This window comes from Photinus pyralis, unplaced genomic scaffold (genome assembly GCF_008802855.1).
Source record: "Photinus pyralis isolate 1611_PpyrPB1 unplaced genomic scaffold, Ppyr1.3 Ppyr1.4_LG8, whole genome shotgun sequence".
Lineage (NCBI taxonomy): Eukaryota > Metazoa > Arthropoda > Insecta > Coleoptera > Lampyridae > Photinus > Photinus pyralis.
Window position 1 is genome coordinate 2,539,030 of NW_022170819.1, and position 20,322 is coordinate 2,559,351.

The following is a 20,322-nucleotide window of genomic DNA, read 5'->3' on the forward strand; positions in this document are numbered from 1 at the left end:
GTTTCGAGAGCTTTTAGTTGACCTTCAGGGCCTATATGAGTCTTTATTAAAGTGCTGACGAGCCCCCTATTGCTCTTTAAGAGCGTCTAATAGGCCTGTCTTGATCATATGTGCCCTTACAGTTTTTAAAGGCTTTTAGGGGCCTTGAAAGGTCTCTAAGAGCACTTAAAGGTGGAAAACTATTTTCAAGAGCTTCCAAGGCTCTTTAAGAGTCGCAGAGACTCTGACGTTTTGACTCTATTAAAGTGTCACGCATTTAAAACATTTTTGTAGTACATGAAGAGCTTCTAAAAAAGGTTTTTATTAATCTATAACGGCTTATATACGAACGTTTAGGGCTAGTATCTATTACTCTTTGAGGCGACTTGATTTTGATAGGTCAACTTCGTTTTTAAAGAGGGTCTAGCGGTCTTTAGTAGTAAAAAGCAAAAATGTTGTTCTGGCTAGCATAGCCCCCCCCCCCCCCACATCTGCGCTTGCGCCATTGTGTGACCAAAGTTGGTTCCAATCGATTCAGACGTTTAGCTAGAAATTATAGTACAGGCAGACAGGCCGACAGACCGAAAGCCCGACATACCGACAAACCGACAAACCGACGGATCGACACCTCGATTGACATCATTGATATTTTGTTTGATTCGGATTCCTGGTGCTTCCAAATGTGTATTTTCATTTAAAAAAAATGGGGAGGGGGGTTATTTTTTACCCTAATTCAACATCTTTACGAGATCCTATAAATCGCAAACCACCTCGAAGAGTCTTAAAGGCTTTGGAGAACTTCCGGGGCGTTTAGTGCATAAAAGACCTTAAGAGTATTCAATAGCTGAAGGTCTAATGGTTTATTAATGAATCTCTAAGGACCTTAAAGCTCTCCAGGAGCTTTCTAGATCGTTTCAGAGCCTTTATAATCTGCATTAGTCCGAACATTTTATTGGCGTTTAGAAAATCTAAAAATACCCTGAAAGGTTTGGAGCTTCTTTAAGTTTCCCCCGATTTGCATGCCCCTTTAAAGGTTACTCCACGACATTGTTTCCACCATGTAAGCCTATTTCCTTTACCACACCTTTCTTGTATTTTCCACGCATTCTTCCTTCACGACCACTTTCTTTCAATCTTTCGTACTTCTTTGACATCTCCTTTCATTGATTGTAATTATCTTCATCAGCCCATTGCCGCACTTCCATTAAGCATTACCACGTTTTTTTCTTTACGCATCCTTAATGATTCTTTCTGTCCTTCCTTCAAGTGTCTTCCTTTAGCATTTCAATCACTCCTCCGCATTCTTCCTTCACACTCCCTGCTCTCACATATCTCTAACATTCCTTTACACTTCCTTCACTGACTGTTCGGACTCTCTCCTTTTGCACCCTCTCCCACTTCTAAAAAGTCAACAATCCTTTCCCTTCCCTTCTTCATTGCTGCATAAAGTCTATTATTTTGGAATTTATTGATAAAAAGCGCAATTGAATGATTATGCTAGCATGCCGTAAAAATGGTGGTTACGTGCGTGATCGATTAATTGCAACATTTGTACTAGAAGGATTTTCTTAATGGCCCGTGTCATGCGATTTCGCACTTGCTTCGGAGACCTTCTCGTAGGCTGTGCATGCCGGAAAGTGGCATTAAATGAACGGACCGCGTGAAACTCACAATTGGATAATCTATCTACGACTTCCGGGTTAAAAAGCAATGCGTGACCACGAGGCGTTTTTCTGTTGAAGAAGGCGGTCTCCTTTCATTTGGAACAATAAGCTCCTTTGAACCTTAATATAATCCCTTTATATGGGTTCTAGAAGTAGAAACTTGTGCCGAAATGAATGTTCGAGAAGAGTACTCACAAAGACATAAGTTTGGGGAAACACTCATCTGACGTGAACGCGAGCTACGAAAATATAAAAGTGAAACGAATATGCATGAATCTTATTTTGAATCTGCTCGTAACTTTCCTCGTTTTATTATCAAACATGTCAAGAGCTTGAAATGGGTACTAAAAATTGCCACCGTACGATGCTATGGGCAATATACTCGCACGTCAATTTAAGTGAATGTAGGACAAGTATCCATCTAATCATCAATTTTCATAATCCCAAAGTCGCAGTAACCCCACAAAATCAAATTGGCACCGTTCGCAAGTGACAGCCCAAATTGAATTTTAATTAAAATTTGTGGCTTCGTCGCCAATAATACGCTGAATAGTTTAGTGCCAATTTTCTCGTTATTAAAGTTTAAGTACTACCCGTGCGCTTTATGGGGTGACAACTTTTTATTACCGATACTATAATTTATGGAGGTTATCAAGCTTTAAAAAATATTGAACTTTATTTTCGCCCTTCGAGATCGACAAAGCGCCGTTTTACACAATGGATGCATTAAAAATGCGAAAGTTTATGAAATGGATAACTGTTGTACTTGTATTATTCCGGTTCCTTGCGCTGTAAAAGTATAACCGTAATAAAAATCGGCCAATAAATCTGAAAGGATCGTGAAATTTCTTTCTTAGACAGAGTGAAATGAATATCGTTCTCACATTGCCATTGCCGACCCATATGAATTTGTATGTTGGACAGTTGCTAAAACCTGCATATTTAAAAATTCAGCACGTCATTAGCCAATAATGCAACGGGCCATTTAACATTAGCTTTTTGTAAAAAAAATATTGCACGTTCGCGTTAAGCTGCTTTTAAAATACAACGTCATGGTAAGGCCATAAATTTAATTTCCATATTTTACTCAATTTTTGAAATCCTCTTAGGCTTGAATAAATATAATAAAAATTTACGGTGCTTTCACTATAAACATCGTTGAGTACAAATGAAATGAGCCTGTGTCAAAGCTTTAGAACGACGTTAAAGGATTGTTATTCGAAATTGCATACTTTTCTCGCTTGTTTAATTCCAACTTGTGTTTTATTTTATCTCTCCATTTGTCTGTCGCTACACGTGCGTGTTAATTTCATTGTCGCTAATAAATTCTACGGGCAGCTACGATACGCCTTGAATTTGTATTACAAAAGGTTCTTTGAGGTTAACTTTTTGTTTAGGGATGTCACAAAGGTATGTCAGAACGACATTTTATTTAAGATTTAGAAAAAAATGTGGGCTGTGGTACCGTCTACCACAATTTTTTAGATAACTTAATGTTACACGCTCATTGCATGGTAGTGGTAATTAATTAATAATTACTGAATCCGTTGTATGCAAAATTAACAAACAATGTTTAGTAATAAGACGTGATGGCGTAAACCGCTCAGGCGTCTTTACGTTATGCGACATTGTATAGGGAAACCAGGTCCCTCCCGAATCCAGCACACACAAATTTAAAAATTGACGTAGTTTAATTTAAGCTATTAACCTTTTAGCTAGCATATATCCGAAATTTATTCACTTCATCCCCTAAATTGCAACTCTTGCGCATCCATCATCTCTCCAGCGTCAGCAAAAATTGTGTGCTTTCTGGCGACCTCCGAAAATAAATTCAGTTACTGTCAGCCGAGGTGAAATGTGACCCTTCCGCGTTTATCCTAGGGGATAACGCGACATGTAACTAAAATACCTCATGGATCCGGTCTGTCATAAGGAAAGGTTTTTTTTTCTATGAACGTTTCATTTTGTTGAGTACGACAGACTCGTATTTGAATGTTGGCAAATGCACGAGCTCTTTTAGATCACATCCGTGCAAATTTGAATTAACGTCGTAGTAATTCAAGTGCCTTGAAATTGAACCAGACTGGAAGGAGCGTTCCGTTATATCTGTTTCTAGAGCTGAGTGTGTAATATCTAATTTTACAGGCAATTTGTTGCGATTTTGTCAATTACTGTGGAAATATATCTTCTTTATCCTTTGCATTAATTTAAATGGAGATAGGGTACGCGTTATTGCGAAAATTAACAACTTAAGAGGATAGTAGGTCAAGTTGACAAAGCAGCTTCAGATAAAAAATCATGTCCACTAAAAGGCAAAGGAAAAAATAAGAAAAATATATTTCCCACAAAATTTTCAATGCTTTAAGGAGTATTTCCGTTCTCGGCACCCTATCTCCCTTACTGTAGACTAGGCACATCGGCTCCCTGGGCGGACGCCTTTCTTCCGCTAGTTGGGAGAGTTGTTCCATTTGAAATTTTTGCCTGGCGCTCCTCTGGTTTCTCTCTCCAGCGATCCCTTGGAAGTGGTGATACTAGCTTTAGGCTTGCTGGATCCTTTAGGCTTGATTACCACTTGTGCAAATCCGAAACTGGCTCTTAGGCCTTTCAATCGACTAAACCAAAATTTCTCGGGAAAACACTTTTTCTTATTAATTTTAGTGCGTAGAATCCAAAACAATTCGTACTTTTTCGATTAGACTTCTCAATCAAAAGTTATAGACTAGAAACCAATTTCGAAAAAAAATTCAAAGGGCTGTAACTTTTGAACTATTAACCCAATCTCGGAACTGTTTGAAATTATGGATTCTACAGGCCACATGCTATAAGAAAATTTGTTTTCCGAGTCGATCTGAGACAATTTTTTTTGCGGGCCCCAAAAAAAGGCAGTGTATAACCTTCCTTTTTTACCAAAAGTCGACTGCACCAAAATTTCTCGGGAAAACACTTTTTCTTATTAATTTTGGTGCGTAGAATCCAAAACAATTCGTACTTTTTCGATTAGACTTCTCAATCAAAAGTTATAAACTAAGCAATTTCGAAAAAAAATTCTTTTGAACTAGTAGCCCAATCTTGGAACTATTTGGAATTATGGGTTCTGCAAGCCACATTCTATACGAACATTTTTTTCCGGGTCGATCTAAGACAATTTTTTTTGCGGGCCTCAAAAAAAGGCAGTGTATAACCTTCCTTTTTTACCTAAAATCGTCTGCACCAAAATTTCTCTGGAAAACACTTTTTCTTATTAATTTTTGTGCGTAGAATCCAAAACAATTCGTACTTTTTCGATCAGACCTCTCAATCAAAAGTTATAGACTAGAAACCAATTCCGAAAGAAAATTCAAAGGGCTCTAACTTTTGAACTAGTGGCCCAATCTTGGAACTGTTTGAAATTATGGATTCTACAGGCCACATTCTATAAGAAAATTTTTTTGCCGGGTCGATCTGAGACAATTTTTTTTGCGGGCCTCAAAAAAAGGCAGTGTATAACCTTCCTTTTTTACCAAAAATCGACTACACCAAAATTTCTTGGGAAAACACTTTTTGTTATTAATTTTGGTGCGTAGAATCCAAAACAATTCGTACTTTTTCGATCAGACTTCTCAATCAAAAGTTATAGACTAGAAACCAATTCGAAAGAAAATTCAAAGGGCTGTAACTTTTGAACTAGTAGCCCAATCTTGGAACTGTTTGAAATTATGGATTCTACAGGCCACATTCTATAAGATAATTTTTTTCCGGGTCGATCTGAGACAATTTTTTTTGCGGACCTCAAAAAAAGGCAGTGTATAACCTTCCTTTTTACCAAAAATCGACTACACCAAAATTTCTCGGGAAAACACTTTTTCTTATTAATTTTGGTGCGAAGAATCCAAAACAATTCGTACTTTTTCGATCAGACTTCTCAATCAAAAGTTATAGACTAGAAACCAATTTCGAAAGAAAAATCAAAGGGCTGTAACTTTTGAACTAGTAGCCCAATCTTGGAACTGTTTGAAATTATGGATTCTACAGGCCACATTCTATAAGAAAATTTTTTTCCGGGTCGATCTGAGACAATTTTTTTTGCGGGCCTCAAAAAAAGGCAGTGTATAACCTTCCTTTTTTACCAAAAATTGACTACACCAACATTTCTCGGGAAAACACTTTTTCTTATTAATTTTGGTGGGTAGAATCCAAAACAATTCGTACTTTTTCGGTTAGACTTCTCAATAAAAAGTTATGGACTAGAAAAATGTCGAAAAAAAATTCTAGGGTTGTAACTTTTGAACTAGTAACCCAATCTTGGAACTGTTTGAAATTATGGATTCCACAGGCCACGTTCTATAAGAAAATTTTTTTCCGGGTCGATCTGAGACAATTTTTTTTGCGGGCCTCTAAAAAAGGCAGTGTATAATCTGCGCCTCGTTCCTTCTATACAACTCCACAGTGTCTCTTATTATCACTCTTATTTTCTTCCCATCCACTTCTATTTTATTTTACTGCATACCTTCCTCCTCTTTTATTTTTTCCCCCATTCCTTTACCCCCATTTTAAGGGCCCCCTATTGCTCTTGCCTTTTTATTATCCCGTTCTTCCAAATGTATTCCCTTGGTATTCTATTGTCTATGTTCTTCCAATTTTTTTCTTCTATCCCTTATTCATTTTTTTTTCCTTTTTTCTACTAAACCCCTGACGTCATATCTTCTTCCGAACTGCCCACAATTAAGCATCTTTACTTGCTAACCCCGCCAGAATATCATGTTCGTGTTATTGCTCTCCATTTTTATTTCGCTTTGTTTTTTTCTTCCCCTGTTTTTTATTTTACTATTAATTTCTCTGTCCAATCAATAATTTCCCATATCCCTATCTTTGTTTTTTTACCCTTTCTTTTTTCTTTTCCAGAAGTCCTTCAACAGTTCTTGGAAGGTTTCCAAAATAGTAAGTAAACTTCTAAAATTCTCACTTGAGGTCCATGAGCTTCTGTAAAATTCCTAGGTTGACAACGAGAAAGAACCCAAGTTGGGGTTTAGAACACTTTGTGAAGGAAATTACTAGAAAATCATGAATACACGCTCCAGGAGGATTTCTAAAGAAAGAAGATCCTAAGAATTAACAGGCTTCTCTTCTTGGTTAAACTTTAAAAGACGGTTTACATGTGAGTTTTTAAGAAGGGATTCTAATCAGGCATCCAAGTGTCGTAGTTCTAGTAGATTCCATAGTTTTAACTTGCTACCGACACCCAAAAATTTGTAGTTCTACCAATAATTTAGTTTTACAATTCAAAATTCAAAAGATTTTATATGAAACACTCATAATGCAAATAGTTCCGTTAAAATAATATAATTGGTCATGAAGAAAGCTTCATGAGGTAGCTTGTTTTATGATTTGTCTTTCTTGGACGTGCACTTTATGAACAATTAAGCTGGCAGTCTGGAAACGGACAGCATTATATTAACACTTAATCGCTTCCGTTTCAACAATTTCATTGCGCCGTAAAACCCCACCATGTCTCGTATCCCGAAGGCTAACTTTGGACAAGGACTTTTCATATTAAAATACTTTGTCAAATTAAAAGTAAAAGTTTTGAAAGACACTCAACCTCCTCGTTTAAGGAACTTTGTTTTAAGATTAGCGTAAGCTAAAATCGCTGCTGTTAGTTTAATAGGCCTAATCCGACCAAAGCTTCCCTTTGTAGTTGAAATATGGTGGACACTAGCTAATTTATATAGCTGCCCTAACAAGAACGATGGCGATTTTCAAACAGTACATTTATTAGTGCCATTATGAACACGAACAACCATTTCGCCTCCCCTTATCTCGCGCCGGACTCGCTCTTCAAATTCATATCTCTTGTTTTAATTAACTTTGTAATTGGAATTGAAATTATCATTTATAAATCCTCTGCTCTGCTAACAGTTAAAGGTCATTAATGTATGGTGGACAGCATTTCTTATCTGAAGGGATGAAGCCACCTCACCAATTTATAAAAGGGAATTGCAGAACAAAGGGTTGAAAACGCTCTTTAATTGGGTTATTCGATAAAGTGACTGATGCTCTTCCACGCGCAAAGGTCCAATTGACTACAGGTTAAATTTGCACGGAGCTTTCGAAATTAATCTATAATTGGTGGGTTACCGGAGCAGTAAATGAGAGCTTTTCAATTTCGGCGATGACTAAACACAGAGTTACGGCTGAACAAATGTTGTAAGCAGATACAAATTGCGCTGTTTGTTTAACTTCAATCACCACGATGCGCTTGGTCGTAATCATCGAAACTAAAATTAAAAATGCCAACAATGGAGCTTTGGTATTGATGTTGTCTGTTCCGGAAATAGCAGCCCCTATTTACACTGACCCATTATAACTCTAAAGCATTTTAGCGTATCGTAAAAAGTATACCATCCAAATTTGGACTTTAACAATTTAAGTTCTGTAGCTTTACACCGGCCCCCCACTTTTTGAATTTTCAAAATATGTTCATTGCAATCGTTTGTTGGTGTGTTTTAGTTAAATTTTTACGTTTGTTTTCAAAATTCAAAATTTGGACGTATAATTAGCCCCCCACTTTTTGAGTTTTTAATTTACCCTTATTTCAATCGTTTGTTGCTCGTTTGTTGGTGTTTGTTAGTTACATTTTTACGTTTCTCGGTTGACCGTTATTTAATTTTTCAGAATTCAAAAATTTGGGCGTATAGTTAGCCTCGCCACCTTTGAATTTTATAAATATCTGCATTTCAATCGTTTGTTGAGGGTCGGTTGGTGTACTGTACAAATTTTTGAATAATTAAATTATGATCAAATAACAAACGTGAAAATGTAACTAACAAACACCAACAAACGAACAACAAACGATTGCAATAAAAATATTTTGAAAATTCAAAAATTGGAGGGTTAATTGTACGCCTAAATTTTGAAATTTGATTTAAATAACGATCAACCAACAAACGTGAAAAAACAAACACCCACAAACCATTGCAATAAAAATATTCTGGAAATTGAAAAAGTGGGGGGCCAACTATACGCCCAAATTTTTGAATTTTGAATAATTAAGTAACGATCAACCAACGATCAATCAACAAATTAACAAACACCAACAAATCAACGATGGATACAATTTAAAAAACCAACAAATGACCAACAAACTATTGAAATAAATATATTTTGAAAATTCAAAAAGCGAGGGGGGCTAATTATACGGCCAAATTTTGATATTTGAATAATTTAAAAACGATCAACCAACAAACGTGAAAATCTAACTAACAAACGAATACAATAGAAATATTTTGAAAATTCAAAAAGTGGGGGGTTAACTTGACGCCGATGCTGATTACAGTAGTACAATAAATAGCGTATATACCACAGGACTAAAGTGCGGCCAACAATCTGCACTCTCGAGTTTAAAGCATACGCTTTAGTCACTTGATATACAGGGTCCTGCAACAATGCATCGGTTGTTCCTAGCTCATGCATCCTACGGGATTCAATATTTTTCAAAAAAGTACCTACCCAATAGTTCACATGTTTATATACTGGAGTGGGCTGTGATAATAAAAAAAAACAAAAGAAAGCCATAAAGTAAACAATTGTCACAAATTAAGCTGTCCCTATTTCGTAGTAAAACAAGATTACCTAAAGAAAACTAGGCCACCCCTTATAAAATTGAAGAAAACTAAAAGACTATCCAATAGCGCAATAAAATAGTGGTACTTCCATTTAAAAAAAATAGTTTTGACACTTTGAGGTTTGGAAACTATACCGTTTCCTTATGAACACCCTGTATCACTAAATCCGACTTTCTCATTATCAAGATATTCAGATTAACATTATTGGTCAAATGTATTGTTTAATTTCAAAATTAAAGTAGGTACGATTCATGAAAGTGAGTCTTGCGTATGGGGAATTAGACGAACAAAATGGCAACTTTGATTTGTCAAAAAAAAAGTGAATCGGTTTCATGATAGATAGTAGTACATTGTGTTTAAAGTCTGCATTTTTACAGGCGTCATTTTCGTAAATTGTACATCTTACAATTGATATTAATTAACACATGTAGAGGCTAACAAATGACATTGAAACTTGTGAAAATATACAGGATGTTCTAATTAAAAAAAGATAAAATAGGACACCTTGTATAATCAAAAATAATTTCTGTAGATGCGCAACCATTGATAGTTGACAATTAACTTGACAAGAGCTACGATTATGAAATTAATAAAAATGGTTAGTGAGTACCTTAATTTAGAGTTTTCAACAAAAAAATTGCGGAAGAAGCCCGTAATAAAAAGTTCACTTACCTACTTTTATAGAAATGTGAGGTTATGTTACTTCATATTTCCTCATTCGTAATAGAATATTATCCTTAAGTTGGCAAAACTGAAGAACTTGGCAATTTTCAGAAGTGACAACTTAATTATTTGCAAATATGTTAACTTCTTCAACTACTAAATTAAAGTATCCCGGGTTTACCGTGTATATTAACAGTTAATGTAATAACCACCTTGTATATCGTTTGCGTTAGTTCTTTGTAGTTATTTAGTTTTTATTTAGTTACGTAACCCTTCATATATTATCTCTATCTTTTATATCTATTGTAGTTATATATCTCATAGTTGTTTGTCTCACTTACGCACTGCTCTCCACGTTTCATTTTTCTTATATGTATTAATGTGTTTTTTTTCTCTTTGTTATATAATGGGCAACCGTAAATAAATAAATACATAAATAAATAAATAAAAGTAACGTGGAGATTTTTCAGTTTTTTCCTACCTTCTTCTACAGTTTTGGTCCGAGTTACCTTCCACCACGGATATATTTAATATTACTTTAAACGAACTGCTACAATTCGTTGAATGAAATTTAGTTGTATCAGAGTTGAATTTTTAGATTTGTTTGTTTTTTTTTTGTTTTTTTTTTCTTGAATAGTTAACGGCTCGCAATAACTTAAGACTTCTTTTTTAGATATTGTCCTGTTATAGAGTATTTACTTGTTTGGACAATAAATATTATTATTATTAAAAGTAGTATAATAGATATTAGTATAATACACAATACAATTTTAGGTTTAATTCGACTTATACACAAAATAAGCGACACTTTCATGTCGAATGTGGATTCACTTTTAAAACCACTTTTGAAAGCGCGTACAATTTAAACTTGAATGCCTTAGAAAAGAAAAACGTCGCAGAGAGGGTTACATTTTTCCTTTTCCGTATAAATTCCCGTATACACCCGAGAGGGGAAGGGACACCTCTCGCATCTTCCATGGGTCACCTTTTTCGCATCGACCACCTTTTCGGTATCGACCGCCTGTTTCGTATCGACCGCTGTATACACCCGAGGGGAGAAGCACCTTCTGACATTCTTGACAGAACAGTTTACCAGCTAAAACCAGAAATCGTGTAGGAAAAAAAACGTGAATGACGGACGGATGGAATAATTATTTTTCGTTACTTCTGAAGCGAAAATACACGCTTTGCAATTTTGTTTAGAAATCCATCCTTTTGAGGCAACTTTTCTTGTAATAGTCCCGACAGTTAATCACGTTTCGTTGTTGTTTTTCGCAAGCGAGTTATTTCTCGTTTCCTTCTGGGGTAAGAATATACACATTGCGCTATTAAATATTCAAACCCTTATAACAGCTTTTCTGGTAACAGTCTTGACGGTTAATTAATCTTGGTTTTCGTTTGGTAACAGGTCAATATCTATTAGAAAACTTATTTCTCGCTTTTTTAGGGGCAAGTACATCCAACGCCGTAATGGTATGACAGTTAATCAGTTTTCGTTTTTGTTTTCTACAAGTTGAATCTATTATTACCCCATTCTGCCTCCAGCGAAGCATGTAATGGCACATAATAATTAACTTACATACGGCGTAAGCTTCCCTCCACAATATTCCCTCATACAATGACGGAATGCACAAGTTTCAAAGTACACAACAGTGTGTTAGAAATTGCTCGCGTGCAATGTTTGTAAAGGTCTTATTGCCCCATTCGCCCGTATCCCGCAATTGAAAGCTATACAGCTTTCGCCCATTATCTTCATGCCACAACTGCCACTTTTTTTATTAAGTTTTTTAACGGTAAAGCTTTTAATTCGCTCCTTTCAGTCACGTAACATTATTAGCTGAGCATCATAGAGAAAAGCGCGTCCATTTTAAATTTCTTTCCCGTAATCCGATTTCTCAAATTTCCATTTTCTAAGCGGCAAATGGGCGAATTGGCCGGAGCGAAAGACTCTCGTCGGTTATTTAGTCAGTTAAAGCCGGAGAAATCGAAATGTTGAGATGTCAAGTCAGTTTGCTTCCGTCTGCGTAATGGTAATGGATTTCGGTAATTATTCCCCACTAATTACAAGCAATATTGGGGTTTGTCGTGTCGCTAAGTAATTAAAATGGGGGGTATACAGGTCTAATTATATTGAAGTAGTAGCTCAGGAGCCGGCACAAACGTTCGTTGGCCTAAACATGGGCCGGAAATGTACCACAACCTACCACTTTGTAGTTCAGGAGGTGGTTGCTGATACGTCAAGGGTCAATGTAAAAATTGGAGTAAGACGAGAAACAAAACTACTAAAACTTTTAACGGAGCAGTCCTAAATGAATACGAGCGGCAATAAGATCTCATTAACAAACTTCTCAGTTAATCTCCACGTGTATCTTGTTACGAAGCTTACTCTTGCAGCCGCAAGCTTTCACGTTACATGTACAAATGGTTGCGTGAATTTTCCTATTGCGGATTAACTTCGCCAAAGTCGTACGTGTCGACGCTTTAACTTTTGAAATAAATCCAAACGCTCTTTTTACCTCTATTTTAGCGAAGGACATTTTCCAGTTTCAAGTTGCTGAAGCAGTGTCTTTTTTTGCAGATGATGGAGACCTCGTTAAATTAGTGCGAGGTAGTTGTAATGTTGGACGTGGAGTGGACGTAATATATTTGCAATTGGTAAGTTTAATTTGTACGCTAGAGATAATTCCAACCCTATCGTAGAGTTTGTCGTAGCTAGCAGCTTCATTAAATGTGTCTCTTCGTTATAAGTCACCATCCGGAATTTCTCAGGTATGGCTAATTAAAATAAATGAAAAGGTGTAGAAAGGCGAGACCATGCAAAACCTTCTGATTGACGTCCGAAGCCTAGTGGGACGCTTACTTTAAAAGAGACGAAGTCAATTTCAGTAGAAACCGAAGTTATTTATGTGGGATACCAAGACAAAGGCAATTGAATAGTTCCCTTTTTGTTTTCATTCGGTTATTACAACGTACATTTACCGCATAGTAACTGAATACTTCACATTTAAACTTTCCCCCGGTGCTTTACACTTCAGATTTTTTAATTTGTTAAATTTGGTTATTCGTTTTCTTTAATTCTTGTACCATTTCACTACTTGAATTGTTTATGATACTTATGACTTCACGTATTAGACTTTCTTATCAATAAATATAATACAAAATTTAGTTCATGCAAATAATTCCAGCGGGTCGATTCCTTTAGGAATATTAAAATTACTTTAGACAAAATTAATATGCAAATTTTTACTAATAACCGACCACTACTTTACCTAAGTCAAAAAAATTAAGATGACTACAGTAATTCACGTGGGTAATGTTCTCTTCTGGTGATAATTGATTTTTGTAATGTAAATTATATAAATAGAAAATAGGAAAACAAAAATGTTACAAGCATTGTTTTGCAAAGGAAGCTACTAAGCAATAATGTAATGCAATGTGGAAACAATAACACTCAGAAATAAATGTCAAAGTTAGAAAATCAAAAAGCAAAGCGGTTATTTTGATTTTGTTTAAATTTTGACAGTGTACATTAGGCATAAAAGATGTAACACTGTCAAAAACATTTTTTTAAATCACCAGGTTTGAGCGGGGAAACTGTACTGTCAAGAATTTCGCATCTGGTTTTTTAATGGAATAGTAAATTAGTAGGGTTTTGAGATCTTTGTATAATCTTACAGGAGTGTGGAGATTCTCTAAGAAGAATGCAGTTTGGTTTGCCGGCGAGATTGCGCGAATGGGTTTTAAGCTGGACTACTCCCAACAGTGTCCAATTTCGAATTAGAATCCTGGCATAAAAAATTACTGCAGAACAAAAATTTTCCAGAATTTACCCCAAACGTCTTGAGGGATCTCTAAGGATCTTGTGACGATCTCTAAAGAATTACCGAAAAATGCGAAATGACCTAATTCTCAGGGCCTGTTCAGTTACAATAATTTTTTGCAACATTGAAATTTCAAGTAAATTTCGTAACTTCTGCTAAATGTTAATAAAAATTAATTTATACTCCAAACTAAATAAAAGAATTTCAGTTCAACGAATTCAATAAACAATTTAACTTGCAGGTTAAATAATCATGTACTCAATCTTACTTTAATGTTGTACAGGATAAAATTTTCAGTTGTTAATGGAACTTCTCGCTATTGGATATTCCACTCGTACAAGCAATAGTCAGCGTCAAGGGTCAAGTTTCAATATCTTTAGGGAACCATTACCGTATCCTTCAGGAAATACTTCCCTGTGGATGTTTCCATTTAGGAACGTCGTTTGTTGTACTTCGACAAGTAGTTTTTGTGAAATCCCTCGCCTTAAGTGCGAATCCAGCACTTTAATTTGCATAACAAATTTGATATTTAGTCATTTAGGTTCCGACTAACAGCATTAATGCAAATTAAATTGACGACCTAAAAGCAAAATCACTTAAAGTGCTTAACCCTTTTACGAACGATTACTCCCTTTTGCGTTAAAACACCTAAGAACGTGTGTCGCTGAATAATATAATAAATGCAAATGAATTAATTTGAAGCATCCCTACGCCACTTTAGGGAAACGTTAAAGAAAAAGCAATTTTCTTCGTACAAGTCTTAATTGTGGCCAGTGATACATAACAATTTCTGTCAAGCTCTATGAACAAACCCATTCAATAAGCGTCTAAGGGAAATTTACATCTCTTTGAGGTTTACTGTACGGAGTTTAACACTAAAGGCTCTATTTTAACCGCTCTACGCGCTCTAATTACAGTATTGTGTATTATAGTTCTCTGATATATCAACAAGTTCATCGTATTCAGAGGCGGATCATATAATATAATTAGCTCGCCGAGGCTGAGACTTCGCTGTTCATTTTGTGTTGACTGATCTTAATTGCGATTAATTACTTACGTTCGACAGAATACAAAGACGTATCGATTATACCGAGGCCTACGATACTTACAGGCCGGAGCGCTCCAAAAAGTCACGTGACGTTAGGAGTCATATGAAATACATTACGGCTTATGGAAAATCCGTGCGCGGCTCCACTATTTATTTTTTACTCCGGATCCGTTCAACACAATCAAATTATGGTGTTCGTTAATTTTTAATAACATTAAATAATTAATTTTTAGGTTTAAAGTATTGAAGATAAAACGATGTTAGTAAATCCGCGTGTTTCTATCTTTACATCATCATATTTCTTTTTCTCGGAACTATATCATTATAATCCTTTCGGTGTCTTAAACTAGAATGATATGCGCCTCCAATTATGCGTATATAATGCCTTATGTGGTATTAATATAGTTTTAACAGGCCCTACAAAATCGCGCATTTATTATCCGCGCAGAGAAAAATTCACCATGCGAGAAACTTTTTTGTTATTGCTATAATTGTAACACATATATCGAATGAATTGTGGCCAAAGGACACAAAAATGTTCTTCAGAAGGAATTTTTAAGAAATGGTCTCTTGTTTCCTTTTTTTCAGCAGCTGAAGTAAATAGCGCAGCGCGATTTTAAGAATAAGTGAACGCGCAAAGGAATTATGTTTCAAATAATTGTTAGTCATCGATTTTCAAATTGTGTTTGTGAGATTCAAATTTACATTAAACTTATAAAATTAAAGATATTATCAGTCAAAAGTATGGAGTATACCTTATATCTTCGTTAATATGAATTTTGCAGTACATAAAGTATTTTAGTTATACCTACTCGTGTGAAAGTGAAACGGGAAATTTGTCTTGTCCGCCTATGAGGCCTGGTAAGTATCGTAGGCTTTCATCTTCATTCTATGAATAAATAAAAATAACCTTTTGAATAAGGAAGTTTTAAAAAATAACTTTTTCTATCCAACTTACAGCAGTTTTAGTAAAAAGTACAGCTTGTAAGGAATATGCAGTGCCGGACTGACCCAGGCCGCTAGATTAGATTTCAATAAACACTACAAATATAAAATTAATAATATATTTTAAGAATATAGACACAGTCATATTTTAAAATCCAACAATCAACTCTTAATTTAATATAAAACTGCCTATTTGACTGACATCAGTTTTTTCAATTTTTTGTTGTCGTAGTCTGGTCCCTTAAATTGTTATTCTTACATTTTGAATAATTATTTAGTAGTATGTTGGCGAATTTTTGCAAACTTTTTGAAATGTAGTATTTAAAACTATTCTGACATTGGTCTCAAATTTCATCATCTACTTCTAAATTCTTCTAACATATTTTTATTAATAATAATTTTTGGTTACCGCATGACAAAAAATCTTTTTCGTATCTTTCAGAAATAAGTTGTTTAAAAATATTATAGGCTATTATTAAAAAATTCAGGAAACTATCAGTGGGATATCTCAAAGCACCTCTATCTAAACATCTTATGCATTCTAATTCCAATGTTGTACTGGAATCATCAATTTCCAGTGGTCTTTCAGTAGCAAATTAACTTTGACACCTAGAACAGGTGCAATATCTTCCAAACAGTTTTTGTATGATATATCCTCCAATAAATATGAGTACCTTGACATCGTTTTCAGAAGTAACTATTTTGTCGTTTTCTAAATATTAGAATATTTCAATACTTATATTTAACATCGCCTCATCTTCTGCTAAATTACACGACGAAACAAAATCTTTGATGCAAAAACTCCTCTTGAATGCGACTTTAAGCGCAATAAGCTTAATATTTTTAATTTTATAAGTTTAATGTAAATTTAAATCTCACAAACATAATTTGAAAATCGATTACTAACAATTATTTGAAACATAATAATTCCTTTACGCGTTCACTTATTCTTAAAATCGCGCTATTGACTTCAGCTGCTGAAAAAAAGGAAACAAGAGACCATTTCTTAAAATTTCTGAAGAACATTTTTGTGTCCTTTGGCCACAATTCATTCGATATATGTGATACAATTATCGCAGTAACAAAAAAGTTTCTCGCATGGTGAATTTTTCTCTGCGCGGATAATAAATGCGCGATTTTGTAGGGTCTGTTAAAACTATACTAATACCAGATAAGGCACTATATAGGCATAATTGGAGGCGCATATCATTCTAGTTTAAGGCACCGAAAGGATTATTGTCATATAGTTCCTAGAAAAAGAAATATGATGATGTAAAGATAGAAAAACGCGGATTTACTAACATCGTTTTATTTTCAATACTTTAAACCTAAAAATTAATTATTTTTAGTGTTATTAAAAATTAACGAACACCATAATTTAATTGTGTGTACTATTGAGAAGCTCTCATTGAAATTTCGTGGCTGTATGTTGAACGGATCCGGAGTAAAAAAATAAATAGTGGAGCCGCGCACGGATTTTCCATAAGNATTTATATAACAAGAGCGCGAAGTTCAATTTCGCGCATTGAGACTGAAGGTATTTTGACGAGGCGAAGCCGAGTTAAAATATCAGTCAAATGCGCGAAATAATTTCGCGCTAGCGTTATATACAATATTTTTTTCTACAACTGAACCGATTGTTAATTAAATTGCTGTTTAAGTTCAACTTTGTCCCGTGCGCGAAATACTTTTTTTCACTGTTGACGATTTCGCGCACGTTGTCAAGAGCAACCTTACTTATTAATTAACCGTTTAAAAATCTAGTACTTCGCGTTTCGAAATTCGTCAGAAAATGACAGGTTTTTTTGACAGTTGTAGAAAAAATATATTTTATAAGAAGTAGTAACGTACGATTATATTTGATAAAATATTTGTCAATCTTTTATAAAACATTTATCAAATTTTTGATAGTGTAATACCGACCTAAAATAAAAAAAAGATCTGATTGTCACATTAATTAATTTGAATATTGTTGCTTTGGCTTCCGTATTTTTATTTTAGTTCATATGCGATGTATTCAACTGAAGAAAAAGTTGATTGGCAATTGGCGCAGTGCCGGTAATAGTTTAAGGAGTGTAAGAGATTTATTTTCTGTCAAATTGGTCAAAACAACAATATCTACTTCTACTTCTCAATAAATAGCACTGTATATACAAAGAACAATCTGCAATAATTCTGATACGGGATGCTAATGGACTTTTGTGAATCTTACATGAAAAATTGGAGACATACGCTGAACCGAAGCAGTCCATAAAATCTGAAAAATAGAAGATTTTGGCGGATCTGAAGAATTTTAAGTATCTATAGTTTGTGGGATATGACGAAGTGGAAGAACTGCCAGAAATCAAAGAAATTTAAGGTTTTGAACTATCACAAAAATTTGCACCATGGCGCAGTCGATTTAGTTAATTTTGCGAAAGTGAATAAATTGTTGCTGTTTCCCCGTCAAAAGGGCAAGAGGAAGGAAATCCAAATCAAAGGCTAACCAGGCACTCAACCCGGAAGTGATTCTTCCAAAATTATCACAAGTTGCGCGCCTAAATACTGGAATCCTTCCATTGGCCCTTGATTCTGAATACAACATGTTGCCCTAACATTGCAAGTTCTACCCAAACGGACGGCATTCTCTAAAAAATGGAAGCATATCTTCGAAGACGAGGGAATCCCCTATTGGACAGACGGTTCCACCATCGCGACCAACAACATGGTCAGTAGGCAAGAAAAACCAATCCCAGAAATCCGGTGGATTTAAATTAAAATTCCAACTCCAAACAACCACATACGCCAATGTCAAACATAATTGCCAGGATGCGGCAAATCTACCACGCACCTCCAACGAGAATAAGACATGTAGAAAGAGCCATTACCTGGCTACCTGACACTGGAGCAGAAGTGGAAGCTATTAGTCTTCGTGATCTTCATCAACTTGGACCCACCCCAGTTCAATCCATGTTACCCTCAATAGAAGATGTGGTGGCCGCCAATGGTCATAGTTTAGGTCCCGTTGGTTCATTAAACGCAACTATTATACTAATTGGATTAATCCTATTACACAACCAACCAATCAGTAAGGCGATATTTTATGACCCTATACCAAAGGCAAGTGTTGTGGGAGATTTCAGGAAAAGGTAATTGATTTTTTGTGCTGGGAGGTATTCCATAGTCATAGAGTTTTGAAACCCCTTCAAACTTTTGCTCTGCCTAGGAAGGAACCGAAGACATGCAAAAATAATAGTTTTGTAACCAGTGCCAAGCGAGCCGAAAGGGGGTTGTGGACAAACCTAGGCAGAGCAGAAATCTGCCTTACCTCATCAGTTGACGAAATCCAACAACTCGTAGACACAAAGGAGGACCTAGAAATAACCTCTATTGATCTACACAAACCCATACACGAGCGTGAGAAGCCAACTGGAATAGAAAACTCGAGAAACACTAAGCTGAAACGTGCAGGCTATTGCATGAAGCCAAAAGGCAGAAGGGAGGCGTATAGGTCAGCTTTAGCCAACTGAGGACTTGACAAACATTCTGCAAGGGCGTTAGCCTGCAAAAAGCCACACAAATGTCATCGCAGACACAGAAACTACGATAGCGGAAAGCCAGGATGAACCACATATTAAAATCAGAAGGAAAGCAGCAAAAATCTTTACTCAATGACGATTTCATCGGGCCTTGAAGCCCTTTAAACCATCTAGGGCTTTCACAGGACTGTTGCAGAGGGCAGTGATGTACCTTGACGCATACCAGATTTAATGACCCTATCTCGAAAGCAAATGTTGTGGTTTTCAGGGAAAAGTAATCGATTTTCTTTGTGCTGGGGGATATTTTCGACAGTCTGTCCGTCTGTCTGTCCATCCCTCCGTCCGCCGCGCCTTAGCTGTTCCTACAGTTTTCAATTGGTACGTTATTTTTCAATTCGGTAGCTTGTAGCTCTGGCACCTGATCCAAGAAATCTCGACGACTTCGGCGACGCAATATCAACTTTCTTATTTTTATTAATATTTTGCAATGTGCAATGGCAAACGGTCACCAAGCACGGCCCCTGCACTATAAAAGATCCCAATGTTGACTTTAAACGAATAATTTGGGAGACTCAGTAGCCTCGATCAACTTTCATTAGCATCTGAAAGAAGTTTGGGGTTAGTACAGAAAAATCTGACATGAAAACTTCATCTGGGTCGCACTTAGGGTTCGATGAAACAACGAGTTAATTAATTCACAAAGACAAAAATTTATTCCGAAAACATAAAGAAATCAAAGGAAGAATGAAAAGCATTCAGACTTGGTTTTTACGCATACTACGCACGCAGGCGTTTGACAGAAAAATAAATAAAAAAAATCTTATTTAATTACAGTAATTAATTACATAATTTAATCAATTTTGGTCGTAACAAATTTGCGATATTCAAGTGCACTAAAACTTTTCACATACAGAAACTGAATGCCCGAAAATTAAGCGTAAAAAATTTACATCATCCTCAGAGGGTCGCAAAAAAAGAGTACAAAATAGAGTCCTTCTTCATGAATTGTCAAATAAATCGCATTTACAGTTAAATTAAATAAACGCCACTTGACCAGAGGTGTCCTACTTCTAACACATTATC

The 20,322-nt window shown here is 35.5% G+C and overlaps 1 protein-coding gene across 4 annotated transcripts in view; it reads left to right on the forward strand.

Annotated features, from left to right (window-relative positions):
- The window catches only part of LOC116179603 (neuropeptide CCHamide-2 receptor-like), a 106,459-nt gene that overhangs the window by 61,420 nt on the left and 24,717 nt on the right, over nucleotides 1-20,322 (forward strand). For 2 of the 4 annotated variants that reach the window (XM_031499401.1, XM_031499404.1), the window contains exon 2: nucleotides 12,486-12,562. The exons of 1 other annotated variant lie outside the window; for it this stretch is intronic. The gene's annotated coding sequence lies outside the window, so the exon portion shown is untranslated. Of the gene's footprint in view, nucleotides 1-12,485; nucleotides 12,563-12,626; nucleotides 12,677-20,322 lie in introns of those variants that run through there. One more of the 4 variants, XM_031499403.1, reaches the window with a different exon arrangement.